Below are 20,909 nucleotides of genomic sequence, written 5' to 3'. Positions count from 1 at the left end.
TTGAGACATTTTTATAGCAAATATGAGAAAAAGAGAGGAGTTTCAATCTAAGACCAAATTGCTTTCAAAACATTTTGTTTTAAATACCTGAAAGACAGTGTCCAAAATAAAGAACAAAGTTATCATCTTCAAACTCAAAGTAACAGCTATTCCCAGTATTTCCACCTTTATCAGTAAACTCTGCTCGTTTTCTAGTTTAAAATATTAAACTATCTTTCATTTCTTTTTATCTTTCATCATTCTTTATCTAACAGAATACTGTTTTTTGAAAATATTTCTTCAAGTGCAACTCTGTGTAAGAAACTTTATTTAAAATACTGTATTCTTTTCTCATTGATCCCAGAGAGCCATGTCTTTAAGACTGTTAGGGGCAAGCCCATCAAGGGTTTTTTAAGAGGTATAAACTCCTAGTTATAAAATAAATAAGCTACAAGGATATATTATAAAGCACATGGAATATAGTCAATATTTTATAATAACTATAAATGGAGTATAACCTTTAAAACTCACCATGTTGTATATCTGAAACATATAATATTGTAAATCAACTGTACCTCAATTAAAAAAAAAAATCAAGGCCAAAAAATCAAAACAAAAACAAAAATGTTCTTTCTCAGTGACCCAGTAATTCTACTTCCAGTAATATATTCTAAAGAATGATTTTAATAGTGTCAAAACTTAACATAAAAGAATGTTTATAATACTGAAAACATGGAGTCAACATAAATGTACAATTATGAAATAAATTATTAAATATTATGTAGCCATTAATATTTTGAACACTACTTAATTATAATGGAAAAATGTTCATGATATGTGAATTGATATAAATTATATGAAAAAATATAAATTAAAAATTGCCATTAGCAATGAGCAAAGCATACAAAAGCCTCACCCATATGGAGCTTATATTCCATTTGGAGAGACAATAAACAAATCAGCAAATTATAGTAGATTGGAAAGAATAGCTTCTGAAAAGAAAAATAAAGAAGGACAAGGGATATCGAGTGTTGGAAAGAGGGAGCAATTTTAACAGGGTGTTCTGGAAAGGGTTCATGGACAGGTTAGTATGTAAGCCAATATCTGAAAAAGGTGAGAGAGAAGCCATGAAGACACTAGGCAGAGGAGATTCTAGGTAAAAGAAACAGCTAATAAAAGGATCCAGAGTTCTGAGAAACAGAGAGGAGGCTTGTGTGGCTGGACCAGAGGGAGTGAGGAGAGATTAGCCTGAGATGAGCTTAGAAAATAATGGTGGCCAGAATGAGTAGAACTTTGTAGGAACTTTAAAGAACTTTGGTTTATATTCTGAGTGTGATGAGGAGGCACCAAAAGATTCTGCGCAAACAATGGCAAGATCTGATTAACTTGTGACTACTATGTTGAGGGCAGTCTATAGCACTCAAGGATGGAAGCCAAGAGACCAGTAATCTCAGAGAGATGTGATGATGGGGTTCAGAACAGGGTGAGAATAGAGGTGGTGAGAAGTGGCACAATTCTATCCTGAGAGAAGAGCCTGAGAGTAAAGCCAACTGGATTTAACAACTGACGATGTGGATGTGACAAAAAGTGTGGAGCCATTAACTGAGATGGGAATGATTGTGGGTGAAGCAGATCTGGGGGTAAGATCCGGTTCAGTTGTGGACATATTAAGTTTGAGATGTCTGTTAGATATTCAAGGGAAGGTATTGAAGGAGCCTGAAGTTTAGGGAAAGATAATTAAAAGCATGAGGAAAGATGGAGAAGAGAGTTGAGAGATAAGTCTTGAGGAGTCTCCAATATGAAGAGGTCTCTGGGAAGCAGAGGAAATGCTTCTAGAATTTTTATTTTGTTCTTTTTTCAAGCCTATTTTTCTTCATAGTTTACTACTGTTCTCTTTATGTTTTGTTCCTTATTCCTTAATCATTGTAAACATACATTTTTATATTATTTTTCACTGTTTTCCTAAGAGTAGAAATTCTTGATACTCTTTAACTCTACCATGGGAGAGCTCTTCCAAAATGGGTGGTGTATTTGCTTCTTCCAAGTGGCCCAAACAAATATTAATTTTTTAAGTTTCTCTTTTGGGGATCCCAAACCTCAAATTCATGGAGAAGATAACTCAGGGATTTTATTTTCCTCAGGGGAGGCACCTAACCCTGAGCCCAGACAGAAACAAATGTTCCCTGTGCAGTTGTTTTGTTTTATTTTTAAATTTTCTGTTAACATGAAAACTTTTGAGAAACTAAGTTTTTTTTCCCCAGCTTTATTGAGGTATAATGGACAAAAATTGTTTATATTTAAGGTATACAACATAAGGTTTTATATACACATATATTGTGAAATGATTACCACAATCAAATCAACTAACATGTCCACATACCCATCACCTCACATAGTTACTATTCTGTGTGTGTGTGTGGTAAGAGCACTTGAGATCTACTCTTTAAGCAAATTTCAAGTATATAATACCTTGTTATTAACTATAGTCACTATGCTGTACATAAGTTCTCTAGAAGTTATACATCTTATTCTAAATGTTTGTTCCCTTTGACCAGGATCTCCCCCACCCCACACCAGCCCTTGGTAACTAGAATTCTACTGTCTGGTTCTATGAGTTCAACTTCTTTAGATTCCCCATGGAAGTGAGATTATATGGTGCTTGTCTTTCTCTATTTGTCTTATTTCACTTAGCATAATGTCCTCCAGGTTCATCCATATTGTCTCAAATGAAAGGATTTCCTTCTTTTTAAAGGCTGAATAACAATTTCATTATATATATATGTGTATTATATATATATATCACATCACATTTTCTGTATTCATACATCTGTCATCAGACACTTAGGTTGTTTTTGTTATCTTGGTTAACGTGAATGAACATGGGAGTTCAAGATAGTGATTTTATTTCCTTTGAATATATAGCCAGAAGTAGGATTGCTAGATCATACAGTAGTTTTATTTTTAATCTCTTGAGGCACTTCCATACTCTTTTCTATAATGCCTATACCAATTTACGATCCCACGAACAGTATATAAAGTTCCCATTTCTCCACATCCTTGACAACATTTGTTATTTTTGACTTTTTCATAATAGCCATCCTAACAAGCTTGAGGTGATATCTCATTGTGGTTTTAATTTGCATTTCCCTGAAGATTAATAATGTTGAGCATGTTTTCATATATCTGTTGGCCATTTGTATGTCTTGTTAGAAAATTGTCTAAGTCTTTTACCTACTCTATAATCAGTTTATTTGGTTTTTTGCTATTGAGCCCCTTATATAGTTTGGATATTAACCCTTTATTGGATATATGGTTTGCAAATATTTCTCCCATTCTGTAGTTTGCCTTTTCATTTTGTTAACTGTTTCATTTGCTGTGCAGAAATATGTAAATAATCTAGGCTTTAATAGATGATTTCTATTCAAATCTCCCTTCTCTTAAAGATTCAAGGCCCTCTTCAGTCCTCGCATGGACACTAAAGCCAAACCCACATTAATAGCATCTCCCCCTACTTCAGGGCAGCAGCAGGTGAATATCTCTGAGTGGTGGAGGACAGGGGGTTATAAGTGATACTTCATTTCTTCCTTTTTGTATCTCTATATATTGTTTTCTATAATAAAAATAAATTTTTATTATTGTAAGAAAAAATAAAGCAAATATGAGTTTGTAAGTGTTCCCTGCTAATGAGATACCGACAATATACATGATTTACTCTATATGACACAGAACTATCCATATGTGTGAAAAAATAAAGGATGTATTTTCTGTTTAGATCAGAGTTGGAATGTGCATATGGCTTGTCCTCAGTGGTACAGGAAAGTCACTGGGGCCTTTAAAGGAATCTAAAGCATATTTCAAATTTACCTTTCTACTCAGTTGTCTGAACAATAAATTATGTGCCGATTTTATTTCAGCATGGTGCCAAATATCTTAATAACAATGGAATATTTCTTAGTCATCTGAATTTTTGGTGTACATGACACAAACTTGCAGATTTTTAAAAAAGAGCTGTGTTGACTGTATTTTTTAATCTGCTTGTTGAATGCAGTCATGATATGAACCACCTACAAAGAACATTTCCTTTCTTCCATTTCATTTTCTAAGGTGTCTCAGAAAATTTATTAGATAAAGAGATGGAAATAAAGAAGGCTATTATAGGAATGTTTTCACTTAAGGAGTTTTTCCTGGTTGATATATATTTCTGTGTAAAATTGCGGGGGGGGAGGTCTTTCCTCTCTGTCAAATCTTTGATCCTAACAAAAAGAAATATTCCAGATGAAGGCAATGAAATGCTTTTATGAAGTTCTCTCTTTTTGAGAACAGTTAAGTGTTGAAAAGCTGTCCCTTCATTTTACCTGTCCTTGAATCTCCATATGGTTTGCTTCACATTTACCAAAATGAAAATTCAGATAAATAGGACCAATGTAATAAGTTGTGTAATTTGAATATATAATAAAATGAATTTTCAAATTGCTACATTCAGAAATGCAGCTACAGCGAAATGAGAACTTCTTTCCAGAGGGGAGAAGGAGAAGAAAGGAGAAGAAGAGAAGCTTGCAGAGGCTGTATTTACACAGGCAAAATAAAGTAGAAAGTTAAGATACTCTCTGGGGAGAAAGGTCTCTCTGAAATGGTATCTCAGCCATGCAACTTCTTCCTTCCCCCTCCATCCACTTCCCTGCCCTTTTTCCTTTCTAATCATCTCTTTCATTTCAGGGACACGTCAAAGATAATTTTCATACAGAGATGTCAAAATCCATTTTTACAGTTTCCAAAGAGGCTTCAACAGAATCATGTGAATTTTATTAATTCTCCACTGCATTTTTTCTATCTAGACTTAGAGAAAGGGTGGGAAAGTTTGTCCTTCAGCTTCTGTCAGCAAATGACAAGTTCTATTCTTTTCAGAAAAGACTAGTCTGCTGGGAGTTCATTCTACTATATGTGTAGAAAAGTCTAGAAAGATAGGTTTAGATGGTCTCAATTCTCCCAAGATTTTTTAAAAAGTACTTTAACTTCCTGAAGCACTGCAGACAGGGAAGGAGGTGGTATGATTCAAAAATACTCTTGCCAGAGATATTCTCGAAGGACCAGGGATGCTTACAGATAGTGTAAGAGATCAGCCCATCACATACTTGTCTTCTTCTTTTGGGTCCCCTCTACCAGCAGCATTAGTACAGAGAAGGCTTTCAGAATTTATTTAAAAAGTAACACACATGAAAGTTTCCAACTGAACCTGATCTGTTACTCATCTGCTCCTGGGTTTGCTTTCCTTTGGAATCATAATTTAAAAAAACAACAGAATTTCTTAGTAATACTAATGTAACCCTGTAATTAAGAAGTGCATAAAAGGAGTTAAATTTCCATTTTCCCTATTTATGCTGTGCTTTCCAGGAAAGAGACATGGTATTTGGAGGTGGGGGCAAAGAGAGGATGGACAGTGTTTCATTCGTGCATCAGTAACTGATTTTGAAAGTTCTTCAGTAAAAAATTGCTTTCGGCTTCCACAATAAATAAAATTACACTTTGTTATTTAAATACACTCCCTATTAAGATACAAAGAAGGCAAAAATTTCTTGCCAGTTTCTGGTTGACAATCTCTATTGTTCTTATGTAAATTCCACAGATATGCTTTAAGAAAGGGGCTTGGTAGTGGGGACTGTTAAGACATTTCTTTAAATAAAGCACCTTAGAGACTTACATTTCTAAAGATTTAATTAAAACATAGAGGGAAAATCAACTGCTAGAACTGACAAATTATAGGAGGTGAATTAGTGGGAAGATATCACGTATTTATACACAACTTCTTCCTAACAGGCCTAAGATTCATTAAAAATATTTAATTATGATTCCATGTAAAGTAAGAGGTATGCATTACATTTTACAGATTAGAGTCCAAAATTCTAAAGCAAAGAAAGATTGAATAACTTGATAAAGGTCACTGGAAAGTTCTTCACACCAGGGAAATTGACACATGAGTTCTCTGGCAGTCCACACAGTTTGGTATTCATTAGATTATATATGATTAATTTTGATATGGACAAATCTTGAACTCATACTATATGGAAACAATTAATAGACTTGACCGTAAATGTTCACAGAGTAAGAAAAATAGCCTTCTGTTAGACAAATATGGTAGTGGCTATGTGGGCATGCTACTGATTTCACCAACACACTCTTCCCCGAAATATTGCATCACTATTCTGGAACACATGCTGCTGCCCTCTTTAATTATGTGTTTAGATGGCAAGCTACTTCCTGGAATTAGAGAAGTAGCAGTTCAGCATCTAGCCTCTGAATTGAACCAGATGACCTTATGTTATAAAGGAATGGCAAAATAGGAGCTGACCACAGGCCTGTCTGCTGGATCCAAAGCTATATTTGTGGGCAGCAGTGCTGGATACTATTGGGAAGTTTGTCCTTCTTATAATCATCTTTTCAAAAGTCAAAAAGTAGGAGAAAAGGAGAGAGGAAATTAGAGGCATGGAGTTGATGATGTTGATTATTGAGACTGACCATTTTATCTTTGGAAATTCTTCAAACTAAAATCTGGGCCTGGTGATAAACAAAGATAAGAGAGAAAAGATGAGTCCCCAGAGAGATTCATAAAATGCAGATTAGTCAGACACTTCTACTGATGTCAGTCTAATCAAGCATGTAATTTATCAATTATGTAAATTTTAAACTGTACTAGTTAAATACATTCAAATAGCATGCACCTGTGTCCCATGTTGGAGTCTTAATATTAACTTAAATTGTAACCATATTGTTTTTTATTTTGTGCCAACATAACTGAATCTCAAAGCAATGCAGTAGGAAATTTTTAATACAATCAAAAGTCATTAATATGGCATAGAGTTAGCTTTCTTGTCAAGTTTGATATAGAGTTTCTGTATTTTTCCAAAACCAGTTTCAGCCCAACTTCCCTTAACGGTTTTGAAAATACAAACAGAGCAAGCTGAAATGGTATATTGCCTCCAACTCTATTCCCACAGGTGGATTTAAGTTAGTGCTACACAGTCCAAATTGTTAAAGAATTGGCAGCTCTAATATTGCAGTCTGAAGTTCATTCCAGCAATTCTAAGAGGGAGCAACACAGCACAATTTTTTTTTGGAATGTGTATCACTTTACTAATGTTTCAAATGTTTATGTGTAGAAGGATCTTATATAATCCTTTCATCTAATAGATAAGGAAGTGCCAGACAGGTTGTTTGATTTGTCCAAGGACACACAATTAATAGAGTAACAGAGCCAAGAACTCCAGTTTCTTGGCTGATAGTGAAGTTTGGAAATGCGAGGCTTCATATAGTTGCCATTTCACTTTTTGATATGCTTAGCTGTGGTTGTGATTTTTTCCCCCCAGTTTAACTATTATAAAGTTCATCTCACAGTTCTCAGTGGCAAGTAGAGAAGGGGCGTGGAGTTTGGATATATTGGGATAGAAAGATTGACAGGCTTGAAACAGAGAAGAGGACTAGACGGGCAGTCTCAGAAAACTTGGGATCTTGTCTTTGTTTCAGCTCTTTCTAATAGCGATGGACTGCAGTTTTTCTTCAACTCCTTGAATTTATTTTTTCCTTTAGAAAATAAGAACCATGTCCTTTTCCCTGTCCACCCCAAAGAGTGGTCTGAAGTCTGAAATTCAACCATTTAGATAATAATATTTTATAAAGTGTAAAGCACCTCAAGTGTAGGCCATCATTATCACAGAGTGCCACTCAACTTTCTGAAGATCTCCAAATTGGATTCTTCACTGGTGAGAAATAATATCTCCAGTACAGAGGGACACTTACTATCAAGCCATTGTTTAGAAAAAGCAATCATGATTGAAAACTCTCCTGCCTAAGAGTTTCAAGAATCAGAGTGGCTAACACACCAAGAGCAGGACTTTCAGGCAAGCAGATCTTTTCACAAACAGAGAAAATTTTACCCTTTTCATCCTAGAGTGAAGTGTTGAGACAATTGCTATTATTCACTTGACTATCACTTTCCAAAGTAGTTAAGGCAATTATATCTGATGACATTTATTACCTGAGAGAAAAATATGTGGTGGTACATATTATAAAAAATATTGTTTGAGTCTCAAGCATTATTACATAGGAAAATTTTTTCTAATGTAATATTTTAAAATAGTACTTATTTTATGTTCTTAGGCTCTACTGTGCTGTATAAATAAAAAACATTTATGTTTAAAATCTTTTGGAGGGAATAATAGCTTTCAGTTTTTATTCCACCTGGAATTCTGTACCTTTCCCTGATATAACTTTTTATATTATGAAGGCATTTTGAAGGTCTGGAATCAGATTTAGAATCAGTTTATCTCTACCAGATGAGTCCTTTTAAGAAGGACTGAGTGACTAAATTAATTTTAACAAACAAAAAAGAAAGGAAGGAAGGAAGGAAGGAAGGAAGGAAGGAAAGAAAGAAAGAAAGAAAGAAAGAAAGAAAGAAAGAAAGAAAGAAAGAAAGAGGGAGGGAGGGAGGGAGGGAAGGAAGAAACACTTAGAATGAAATATGTAATAATTGTTCTTTTGTTTATGTTTGCTTTAAATTATTTAAAATATAATTTTAATGTTTTATAGATTTTTATATAAAACTTATGCTGGTTTATCAGTATCGTTTTAGGATCCAAACATTTACAGAGGCAACAATATTTATATATAATGAAAATCACATTTATTATCTTCTACTCCAAAGCATCTGCACCCTCTGAGGGCATTAACATCTTCTTCATTACCTACTGTTGATTCTACTCCTATGTTTATTCTATTTCTAAGTTATTCTCCACCATCTCTCTAAATAGTTTGTATCTAGTAGAGTGCAACTTATTTATAAACTTTTATAAGCTTACAATTCAAAAAACCTTTGCCTAATTTACCTAATTACTCCCATTTCATTGTTTTAGAACAGAGGCCAATAAAGTATGGCCTGTAGGCCTAATCTAGCCCTTTACCTTTTATTTATAAGTAAAATTTTATTGGAACACAGCTATGCTCGTTTCTTTGCATATTGCCCATGGCTACTTTTGCCCTACAATGGCAGAACTGAGTAGCTGTGACAGAGGCTGCGTGGTACACAAATCTTAAAATATTTATTATCTGGCCCTTCACAGAAAAAGTCTGGTGACCCCTGTTTCAAAGGATTGTTTTCCACTCAATCTTACTAATTGTGGGGCCTGAGTATTTCCTTCTCCAGCCCTTTCTTCTTGCATATCCCTGGAAATAGTGTGCTTCTCAGAAATTCAATAATAAGAGCCTAAGTATATTCACAGCCATGTTGCTCTTTCCTTCTCAGTGGGAGCTACATGGCACCCAGTGGCTAGAAAGTGGCTACTCATCCCAATGCCACTGCACATCATTAACATTTATTCAGCAACTTATGATGTACAAAACTGCCATCCAGATGGCACTGTTTTTCTCTCTAGAAATCTCACCTTCCATACTACCTCATCTTGAGTCATCTTCAGGATAACTGCTAAAGTCTGCCTTGTCCATTAGTTAATAAGATCACCTTATTTTTATAGTTCTATTCTAAAACTTTTTTCCTAAAGTTGTTCAGAATCTTTGAATTCCCTTTCTCTTTCTATCCCTACACCCCCCTTCTATCCACATACTCTTTTGTATCCTTATACCCCGTATCATATTAGCCCAGTCTTTCACTGTTCCATTCTCTGCTCTAAGTATTCTCTTAAACCACATACTCTGTCTAGAATGCACTTAACCATGAGCCAGTTTCTACCATATGGACAAGGTCAACATCCTAGAAAAGGCTAGAGCAATAAGACAAAGGACACTTGGATTCTTGGGAGACCTACTGAGGCAGAGCCACCTAGAGACCTTGAACCAGCCACATACCTTTGAACTGTTGTGTTAGAAAGAAATAAACCTCCTTCTTGTTCGAGCCACTGTATTTTAGGTATATTTGTTACATTATCAGTCTGTACTCCAAGTAATGCATAACTAATTTAATTTCCATACTCCCAGGTTCCCATTAACTTTTTTTTTTTTTTTTTTTTGCGGTACGCAGGCCTCTCACTGTTGTGGCCTCTCCCGTTGCGGAGCACAGGCTCCAGACGCGCAGGCTCAGCGGCCATGGCTCACAGGCCCAGGCGCTCCGCGGCATGTGGGATCTTCCCGGACCGGGGCACGAACCCGTGTCCCCTGCATCGGCAGGCGGACTCTCAACCACTGCGCCACCAGGGAAGCCCCAACCCTTTTTTTTTCAGTAGTTTTACTGGCAACAGCAAGTGAAGCACAGAACTCTGGATAAGCTAATAACTCTTCTCTTTTCCTATTTATCTCTTTATTCTCCATGTAACTTTAGAAAATAAAATTAAAACATTTCTTCCATTTTGTGTTAACTTGCTTCGAACAGCAATACATATTATATTTTTGCTAAAAATCTAGAGTTCTTTCTGTCTTGTGAAACAAATTTTTGATGTACTCTCTGAGACAAGGGAAAGCTCTGTACCTTGATGATTTCGATTCACTAACTAAAATCTCTCAGAGTGACCAGAGGACTATCTGTGTCCTGATGGTTGTTTATCTTCAGACAAAAAGGGGCTGTTAAAATAACTTTGGTTACATTTAAATTTAGCCATGTTACTTGTCTCCATGAATGTTGATAACCAAATACTCTCCAGGTTCCATACAATTTTTTTCACTTATTTTAAACATACTTGCTTTCATAGATGAGCCAACATTGACCCCCTATGCCTAATTATCAGAGTGAAACACAGAATAAGAATGTTTGCTTTATTTACACAGTGGGTAAAATTTGAGTACAGTAGGGTCGATTAAATGGTTATAAACTTTTAAATTCTGACCAGGGAATTTAACCTTCTGATACAAAAAGTTATATAGGGAAAAAAATCTTCACACAATTATAAAATTCTAGGAAGTATATATGTCAAATACGCAATTTTTTTGAGAAAACAGGCCCTGTAGAAATATAAATAGCCAAGATAGCGGGTCTTTTTGATCAAAGAAAGCCTCTCTCACAAATGATGACCTTAGGAGAAATTAAATATTGACCTACAGGGAGTGCAGGATCAGGTGGAGTGACAAACAATTTGAAAATATATAAATTAGATTTGTTTTAATTCATCATTAAACCAATGTCATTTCAAAAAACTAATACTCTTGATAAAAACACAAAACTGTTTAAAATGCTTGGGTTTGATTTATGTTCACATTAATTTTACTTATAACCTTTAAATTTTCCAACAGGATGACAACTATAAGGTAAATCTCATATACATCAGGGATTTTTTTTTGGCTGACAAGTGAAAACAATATACCTTTTCAATGGCAAATAAGAATATGATCAATCACAAGGAAGGAAACACAATTCCTTATATCCAAAGTGCTGAATATTAAATGCCTTTTTGTTGAAGAACATTCAGAATAAGCTATGCCATAAGCTTCAGGATCTGGTCAGCCCTGATACACCCCCCACTGTTTCTAAGGCAGGTAATGTCTGTAGTAATCTCATTCAGAAAGGGAAAGAAGAGGAAAGAAATATGTCTTAAAGCATAATGGAGAAAAAAATAACGAGAAACAGACTTAAGTTACCAGAAGTCTCGATGGGGCAGTAAAAATTGTCACTTTTCCTCTGATGGGCTCAAAAGTATCACATTTTTCAGACTTCAAATAGCTTTTATGTGACTTCTTAGTTTATTTCCCAACAATGGACTACATTTTTAGCTTGTTAAATATCATAGTAAAGATGTGCAGGAAACACACTTAAATCTTAAGTTTCTTGGACAAAGAGATTTAACTAGTTTGTTTTTATTGAAATGGTGAATTCATAGGTACCAGCCAAATGCTAAAGTTAGACATTCAGGAATATTGGAGTATCATTAGTTTTAGTAGGTTAAATTTTCAGTCACATTATCATATTTAGGTTTCAAAATAAATTTCAGTCTACTGGGAGATATAAGGTTATCAAATTTTATGTTCTTGTCTTTGAGAATTTTGCTCTTCTTTTAGCTGGGGAGGAGAATTTCTTTGTAAGTGTCTTGGACTTTGATCAGAGGAAAGAGGAAAAAATTAAGTATTTATTACAGTGTGGGGTTGTGTTTTTTTGCCACATGGAAAAGTCGAAGAGAAAATAAATGCAATATATTACTAAAGGCTTTTCAGGTATCTTAGGATAAAACCTTCTTTTTATTTGCATGCTTTGAGTATTTCTCCCCCATGAGCCCCTAGGCACTTTAAAAGTCAAAGCAAACTTAATGGTACTTTTTCCTCCAACAATGTTATATGTATTTAGGTCCCTGAAGAAAAACGTTTTCTAAGTTTGTTTTAAAAGTCCTTCAGTTGTGTTCATTGTATGTTTCAAGATGTTCAGTGTAGACTATGGATAAGGGAAGAGAATAGAAGGAGGGAAATAATAAAAGGGAAACTAATAAAAAATCTTTGAAAATGACATCTAGCTCCAAAAATACAACTCTAAAAAACCATGAGTCATTTTATTAAACATATTTATTAAGCTAATCAGCTGGGATGATTAGAGTAGTAAGCTGGAAAGTGAGGTGGTGGAGTTACTAAAGGAAGCTTCTTCTACCTGGGGTTGCGATGTCATGGATACAGGGCTCGGCTACAACGGCTTTGGGCTTTTGCAGAGGAAGTGGTTTTTCAGATGACAACTACTTAGTTACCCCTCTCTGCTTTAAAAAACAGCCAGAAAATTAACCTTCAAAACTAATTTGCTGAGTTAAGAGGCCAAACATAGCGCATTTGCTCTATCAGGACACCTAACAGCATCTGAGGGAACAAGACTAGGCTTCATGGATAGCCAGGTTTGAGTCTTGGTTCTACCATTTATTGAGTGGTAGTAGGGGAGGTGACTATAGGAGGGAGGAACCTTACGCAGTGAATTATTCATTCAACACAATTTTGCTGCATAGTTATCAGGCATTCACCTATCTGATGGGAATCACAATTCCCACATCATAGCATTATTGTGAGAACCAAATGAATTAGCGAATCTAAAGTACTTAATACAGTGCCAGGCATACACTAATAGCTTAATATACAGCAGGTACTATTATTACAATCAGTGAAAATAGCTAGTAAAAAGGTTACGTTTGAGGATCTGTTGTCCAAAGCACACATGCAAAACAACCATAAAGAATAAGCTAGGTTACAGAGTGATTAAAGAATTAAGACTCCTGGGCTTACCTGGTGGCTCAGTGGTTGAGAGTCCGCCTGCCGATGCAGGGGACACGGATTCGTGCCCCGGTCCGCGAGGATCCCACATGCCGCGGAGCGGCTGGGCCCGTGAGCCACGGACTCTGGGCCTGCGCGTCCGGGGCCTGCGCGTCCGGAGCCTGTGCTCCGCAGCGGGAGAGGCCGCAGCAGTGAGAGGCCTGCGTACTGCAAAAAAAAAAAAAGAATTAAGACTCCTAAGAAAAAGTTCTTAAATTTTCTCTAGATATTTGAATCATCTTATATCTTGTTCATATTATATATCTAAGTTTATATCCAATAAATTTTAAAAATACTGTTTATTAAAGAATAAATTTTTAGTAGAAAAAGCATTTGGAACGTATATATATATTTATTTATTTATTTATTTATATATATACACACACACACACCTGTTCTTATTAATCTAGGCTAGAGATTCTCAAAGTGTGGTCCATAAAAACCTGGAGATCACTCAAGACACTTTGAGAAAAATATATTGATAATAATGATAAGTTATTCTTTGCTTTTTTCATGATGTTTACATTTACACTGGTGGTGCAAAAGCAACAGTGGGTAAAACTTCTGGTGCTTTAGCACAAGTCACGGCAATGGCACCGAACAATAGTAGTAGTCGTTATATTCTGCATCATCACTTGCAGTAAATGAAAAAAAATGCCAGTTTTACTTGAGAATATCATTGATAAACCAGTAAAAATATTAGCTTTATTAAATCTAAAACCCGGTGTACACAGGTTTTTATTATTTTGTGTGACAAAATGAGATCACACAGAAAGCACTTCTGGTGCATACCAAAATCCAAAATGTAATGATAGTCTTGAGGAAAAGCACCTATGTGATTGTTTGTGCTGTGAGATGACCTAGCCACATTTTTCATGGAATTGTTTTTATTTGAAATAATGACTGATAGACAAGGAATGGTTAGTCAGACTTGTGAAGACATTTTGTCAAAAATAAATGAAGTGAGCTTGTCACTTCAAGGAAAACAATCGACACTGTTACCAGTAATAAAGAATTTAAGCTTTCCTAGGAAACATAATGTTGGGAAACTGGTATCTGCCGCTGCAAATACCAAATGTTTAAAAACTTATCAATGGAGATCAGTGATGATATTAACAAATGAGATTTTTTTTTCATATTGTACAATGAAATGTATCAATCTTTGGAAGATTTGTGTAACTCTGTGAATTGATAATCTTCTGATGAACAAGGCATGCTGTTACTACAGAAAACAAACAAAAAGATTGATAAGAGATTCAAAGTTCCATTCAAAGTTCAAGGTAGATGAGTAGATTTTAAAATAAGAGTATGAAAAATTCACAGGCATGGTTTCAGATTCCACACTGAAAGTAACCTCTGAAAAACAACTGTCAAGTTTTGGTGTAATATTAAAGGAGAATATCCTCCATTATCTGAAGAAATTATTAAAATAAAATCCCCTTTTCCAACTACATATTTGTGTGAGGCTGAATTTTCTTCATAAACTCCAATCAAAACAATACATTTCAAAGGACAGAGTACAAAAGCAGAAATGAGAATTCAGCTATCTTCTATAAAGCCAGATGATAAAGAGATATGCAGAAATTTAATGTCACTTCTCACTATTGTTTTTATTTTTGAAAATATAGTTACTTTTCATAAATATGTTACTTTGTTAACATGTAATGGGTTTATTATTGACATTTTACAAAATTAATTATTTATAACAGTTCTGTTTCAATTATTATATGGTATATAATCATGGGTAGTCAATAGATATAACCCATAAAAGAAAAGCTCTTTGGGGTCTCCATAGTTTTTTTTAAGAGTGCAAATATGTTCTGAGACCAAAAAATTTGAGAACCTCTAAAAATTAATGACCTGAGCTTCTACCTCTTTAAGAAGTCAGAAAAAAAAAGATCAAAGTAAACTTAAAATAACTTGACAAAAATTATTTAATAGAGATAAGAGAAAACAAACACAGAGAAATTTAATAAAGCCAATAAAGATAGTTCTTTGAAAAGGTCAACAAAATTGATAAACCCCTAGCTAGATTGATAAACCAAAAAAAGGGTAAAAAGAATATACATTACCAAAATCAATAATGAAGGAGATTCATCACAACAGATTCAACAGGTCAGACAATGATAACAAAAAATATTATGGACAATTTTATGCCAATAAATTTGACAACTTCAATGAAATTGACAAATTGCTTGAAAATACCTTGCCAAAACTGTTAAGAGATAGAACAGACAATTTGAATAGCCATCTTTTAAATAAAGTAAAACTGTTATCAAAAACCTCCCCCAAAGAAAAATCCTGGCTATTAGTTTTACTGGTAAAATCTATCAAATATTTAAGGAAGAAATATCACTAATCTGGTACAAATTCCTTCGGAAAACATAGAGAGAACACTTGACAGTATTTGCTGGTGGATTGGATATGAGGAGTGAAAAAACAAAGGGAACAGGCTGACGTATAATTTTGTTTTGTGCTACCTGGGTAAATTATGGTATTTACTAGAATAGGGAAGAAACAGATATGTGGGAAAGGAGAAAACATACATTAATAGCACTGTTTAGAACACTGAAAGTTTACTTGCCAAGTGTATATGACAAGTCTACAATTGGATATGAGTCCAGAGATCTGTGGTGTAGTCCGGGGCAAGAGCTATAAGTGTGGGATTTATCAGCATGTAAAGCCATAACCGAGATTACCTGGAGACTGAATGTAATACATGGAAAAGAGAAGGAGCCACAGGACTGAATACTAAAGTATACCAGCATTGAAAGGTAGAAGAAGAAGTTAAGCTGGCAAAGGAAACTGAGAGGGCATGGGCACTGAAGTCATAGGAAAACAAGGAGATATATGGAGATGAAGACAGGGGTCTTTTCTATCAAATGCAACTGAGAGGGTAGGTACCATTGAATGTGTCTACACAAAAGTCACTGCTGACCTTGACAAGAGCATTTTTAGGGGAGGGCTGGAGAGGGAAGTCTTATTGGAGTGGGTCAAGGAGAAGAAGTTGAGATAGAGAAGAAATAGAGAGAGAGAGAGAGAGAGAAACTCTTTCAATAGGTTTTACTGTAAAGGGAAGGAAAAAATGTGTTAGTGGATTGTAGATACGAGGATCAATACATTTTTTTAAGGTTATAATTCCAATGGGAAGCATCCATTAGAGAGGAATACATTAGTGATGTAAAAGAAACAGGGCTGATCTATGCCCTTGAAGAGAAGCAGAATGAGCAGACAGGTTGGGAGGAAAAGCAGAGAGTATGGGCAAAAACACAGGTGGATTCCTGATGTGCTGGTGAGAAAAAAGAAATCCCATCAGAGGGCTTTGGTTTTCTTTGTGAAGCATGAGGAAAGTCAGCAGATGATCGCAAGAGAAGAGCATGGGACAGAACATGAAATATTGGTGTAGGGTATAGGAAAAGTGAACACTCTGGGGAAATTTCATAGGATTGTAGGGGAGTATTGAGTGCCCATTTGAGAAATATTGTGAATTTAAAATAAAACCATTTACCTGAGTTGTGAATTTCTTCCCCAGCAATATTCAATTACTTTAACTAGCAGTAATTGGATAGTTAATCAGGGTTCTGGAATTGTCAAAACAAAGAAATATGACAGAGTGAGAGAGAAGCAGGGAGGTAGAGTGTTTTCACAACCATCCTCTCTCCCTAAGATCATCAGAGTAAAACAATTACCAAGGACCTTTTGCTTCAAATCCACTGCTGAATACAGTATGAAAGGAACTCATTTTTTTTGCAGAGTTTATGGCTATGTGTCCATGACCTCACAGTTTTCAGTGCAAAAAGGGAAATGTAGTGGTCCGCTGCCCTGAAAATTCCTCTTGGCTTTTAGATTCCACCTTCTTGTATTTTCAGCAGTCATCTGACCATAAACACTGCTATCTCAGGTATTTCTTCTTCTAGTAGCATACTGAGAACTTGTCTGCCACCCTGCTCAAATAAAAACTTGGTTGCTATGTATTTGTTGAACCTCACACAATTCCTGAACAAGAGAGAGTTGGCTCCCTTTTTCCTGGTGACAGGAATCAGTGTAACAAAATTTCAGACACCAAAGATTTGATAGGGGCTAGAGCACGTTGACCAACCAAGTCACTAACATTGTCCTCATCCAATCGAACTTATCCTCTAAAAGGCCCACTGTGAGGTCATTGCACTTCTGGTCTGTAAACCAGCAGAGATTAATTCTGTGCAGGCTGATGATCTATCTTTAGAGCTCACTGGAGTTCTTGGCTCTTCTAAAGCTCATCATGTGAAATGTTTCAGTCATCTTTGACAATGTTATCACCCAACATGCGCATGAGCTTTGCCTAACACCAATAGCCAGTCCTAAAATATAGTACTGGGCTCTCAGATCAGTTGCTCTAGACCAAAAATCTATTTTGAAAACAACAGCAACAATGACAGCAACAGGGATTTGCATATTTAATTAGTTTTCTTCCATGGCTTCATTTGGTGACTGGCAATTATCAGTAACAATATTTATAATAGCTAATATTTACTGAGTACCATTCTAAATGTTTTATGTAGATTAAGTCATTTAATCTTTGCAGCAACCTAACAAGATAGGTACTATTATCATTCCCATTTTAAAGGTAAGGAAACTGAGTCACAGATGGAGTAAGTAACTTGCTCAAGGTGAAGGTACTACATATCCAAGCTGCAATTTGAACCTTGCATCCTGGCTTCAGGAGGTAGTCATAATCACATAATATTGCCCCCATAATTTACTGGGCTTAAGTAAGAGAAATAGTTTATTTATTAGATTGTATAACCTTGTTTCTACTAAAATTTTATTTTAGAATACCATATATTTAAAATATAAGTCTGATCATTTAACTTGAGAAAGTTGTATTTGCATGAAAAAGAATCAGACTAGCTGACCTAACAGAATTCTCTAAATTCTCCTTTCTATATTATCATCAGAAAAATGTAAGTTTTTGAACAGTATAAAATTGTTCTTATTTTACTTTTTTGGACTAACAAAACTGGCAATTTTGTGTGGCTCACCTTAATGCAAAGGGGAAGCTACAAATCCATATTCAGTCTAGCTCTCTGCTCTATTTCAGTATCATGATGATTTTCACTGCCATTCTCGATCTCTTTCTTGGCCTCCCTTGTGTCAGGTACAACCACCATCTCTTGGTGAGAGAGCAAGTCAGGGCCAGGGGCAGAACTGTAACTGAGGGACAGAATCACTTCTTACAAGACAGCACTTGGCTGCTGATGTCTGAAGACTCCTGACCTTGGCCTCATTTGCCCTGCGAGCTCTTCAGTCCAAGTGCTCAATAATGAGAGATGTGACTTGCCTCTGAAAGTAGATTAAATCCTAGCCCTTGTTTTTCAAAGAAACTCCTCTTGAAACCTAACAGCAATAGAGTCAGTCTTTCTGATTGAAAAGTTCACTAGTTATAATAATTCTAGAAGACTGTCAGACACTCGGGAATCATAACACCTACAACTAAATTCCTCATTTCTCCCACAGGATTTTTCAATGCTAAGAACAGCATCAATGCCAGTATTCCTGGCAAAAAAAAAAAACATTGCTAATTGACAATCAGAAGAATCCAGCTAACGTGTTTACTGAGTGTGAACAAGAAAGGTTGTCACATCCAGAAATTCCAAAATAGTTTTCTTTCTTTAGAAAACATGTATGTATATCTTCCCAGGACAAGCAGCAGTTCTCTCACGTGTTTTAGTCTGTGTCATTGGTCACAGCTGAGTCAGAACAGAGGTGACTTCTGGGCTATTGCAAGTGCCAATTTCTGTATTTGGCAAGGGTGGCTGTCTGGATGTCCTCACCACATGAAAAGGTTGACAGCATGGTCATTTTAAAATTTGCCCAGAAAGGCTATAGAAGGTATGAAAGGTGGCACCCAGAAGATAAGTAGCAGGGTCAGGGAATAGGAACGTGGTTGTTATCACTGACACAGACCATTCTTCCTGTCAGCAAGATATCACCAACACGGCTTTCACTGTGAGGTGATATGTTTGGGAGATACAAATAAGAGAATATAATTCCTATCCACTTCAGAAAGAGATAATCATGAACACCTAGAAAAGACATACCAATATGAAGCAGACTGTAGAATAGCTAATGATACTTGGTTTTATAATCCCATACTCCCAAATTTCTAATAGCATTTAACAAAATTAGTGTCATTAGACAAGAAGATGTATAATCTTACAAGCGTCCTGGAAACCATCTCCATCAGCCATCATATATTAATGTGTCATGCTGGAAAAATTATATACAAATAGAGTGATGAAAAGAAAGAAAGAAACAAGCTACTAATAGCTGGAAAAAAATACAAGCACTTTCTTCATCATACTGAAAATAGTCCTGCTCTTGGCAGGAGCATGGATACCACATAATCCAATTGTCTTCTCTTTAGAAATAAGGAAACTGAGCCCAGAAAAGCCAAGCAATATGTATCTTAAAAGAGCATTTCATTAAAACTCAATACACCTTCAATTTTCTTTTAAGAAATTTTTTATGACTTTCCTTCTGTCAATATTACAGAATGTCTGAGCTGCCAAAGGCTGGCTGAAAAATTAAAGACCTCCAGCCCTGTTTAATACTTGAAAGCCAGTGAGGTATATACTCAGTGTGATTCTTGGAAAAAGAGAGACATACACATGTTCTTTACATCTCATCTTCTTCAGACAACCCAAAGAGCAAAGCTCTCAACAAAAATATAGACATTGAGACAGTTTATTATGGAAAAATAGGTGATTTTGAGGTCAGAAGAGTTGGGTTCCAAAAAGTTAAGGTGTTTGATATGGGGTACATTTCTGCCTTAGCTTTGTTTTGCAAAATTATAAAATGTACTTAATATTTCCTGACCTGTTGCAAAGTCCTTCAAAGCTAGATTTAAGCTTTGAACGAAATTATTCCCAATTCATGATTGTGCATGCATTTTAATCATATGTATGTGATGTACTGACCAAAAATAACATTCTAAAATTCTATTTCAAATAGTAAAAATTGAATTGTACAAAAATTAAATGTAAACTAAATGTAAATAATTTACAGGGTTATTTAGAAATTAGATGAGACACGGTATATTAAAACACAAGATATTATGCAAAATATATGGTAAATATTTACTGATAGTATCCTTTATTCATTAATTAATATATTCAACAAATATTGAATACCTGTTCTGTGTAAACCTACTACTATTATGCTTTTTTGGGTAATACAGCAAAGAATTTTACACATTTCCTAATGTGAGGGTCTGTTAGTATAAATGTCTTCAATAAGATGGAAAAGAGGTGTGATTACAGACGGATGACCAAGCTTCCCTTTGAATTTTAGGACCTCATACACAAGTGTTACCTCTTCACAGGTTTTTCCAGGACATTTAATGGCATTAAATCCTATTCTCACAACAACAATCCTGTTCAGCAAAAGCATTCTTTACTTGTTTGATTAAAAAAAGAATCTTCATTCTAGAGGGGAAAGGATTTCTTAAAACTCTTGGATAACTTTATTACAAAACTCATCATCAAATCCATTTAACGCTACGGCACTTTGCTTTTTATGCCTTTAGCAGAGAATTTGCTAGTTTACTCTGGGAACCATGAAAAACACTGTAATTTTTAACTGTGAATGCCGAATATTTTGATTAAACAGAATAAATATTTTAGGAAAGATTACCTCCTCCTTCAGTTAAATTGCCTTGATTTTTCATTGCTTTCTGATTT

General features: G+C 35.2%; 1 long non-coding RNA gene across 2 annotated transcripts in view; it reads right to left on the bottom strand.

The window, feature by feature from the left end:
* Nucleotides 1-20,909, bottom strand: part of LOC117197109 (uncharacterized) — a 200,455-nt gene that overhangs the window by 118,969 nt on the left and 60,577 nt on the right. For both annotated transcript variants that reach the window (XR_004477624.2, XR_004477628.2), the window contains exon 4: nucleotides 13,162-13,356. This is a non-coding gene — a long non-coding RNA (uncharacterized LOC117197109). The remainder of the gene's footprint in view (nucleotides 1-13,161; nucleotides 13,357-20,909) is intronic.

Source organism: Orcinus orca, chromosome 12 (assembly GCF_937001465.1).
Source record: "Orcinus orca chromosome 12, mOrcOrc1.1, whole genome shotgun sequence".
Taxonomy (NCBI): domain Eukaryota; kingdom Metazoa; phylum Chordata; class Mammalia; order Artiodactyla; family Delphinidae; genus Orcinus; species Orcinus orca.
This window is presented reverse-complemented; position numbering and strand designations above follow the sequence as displayed.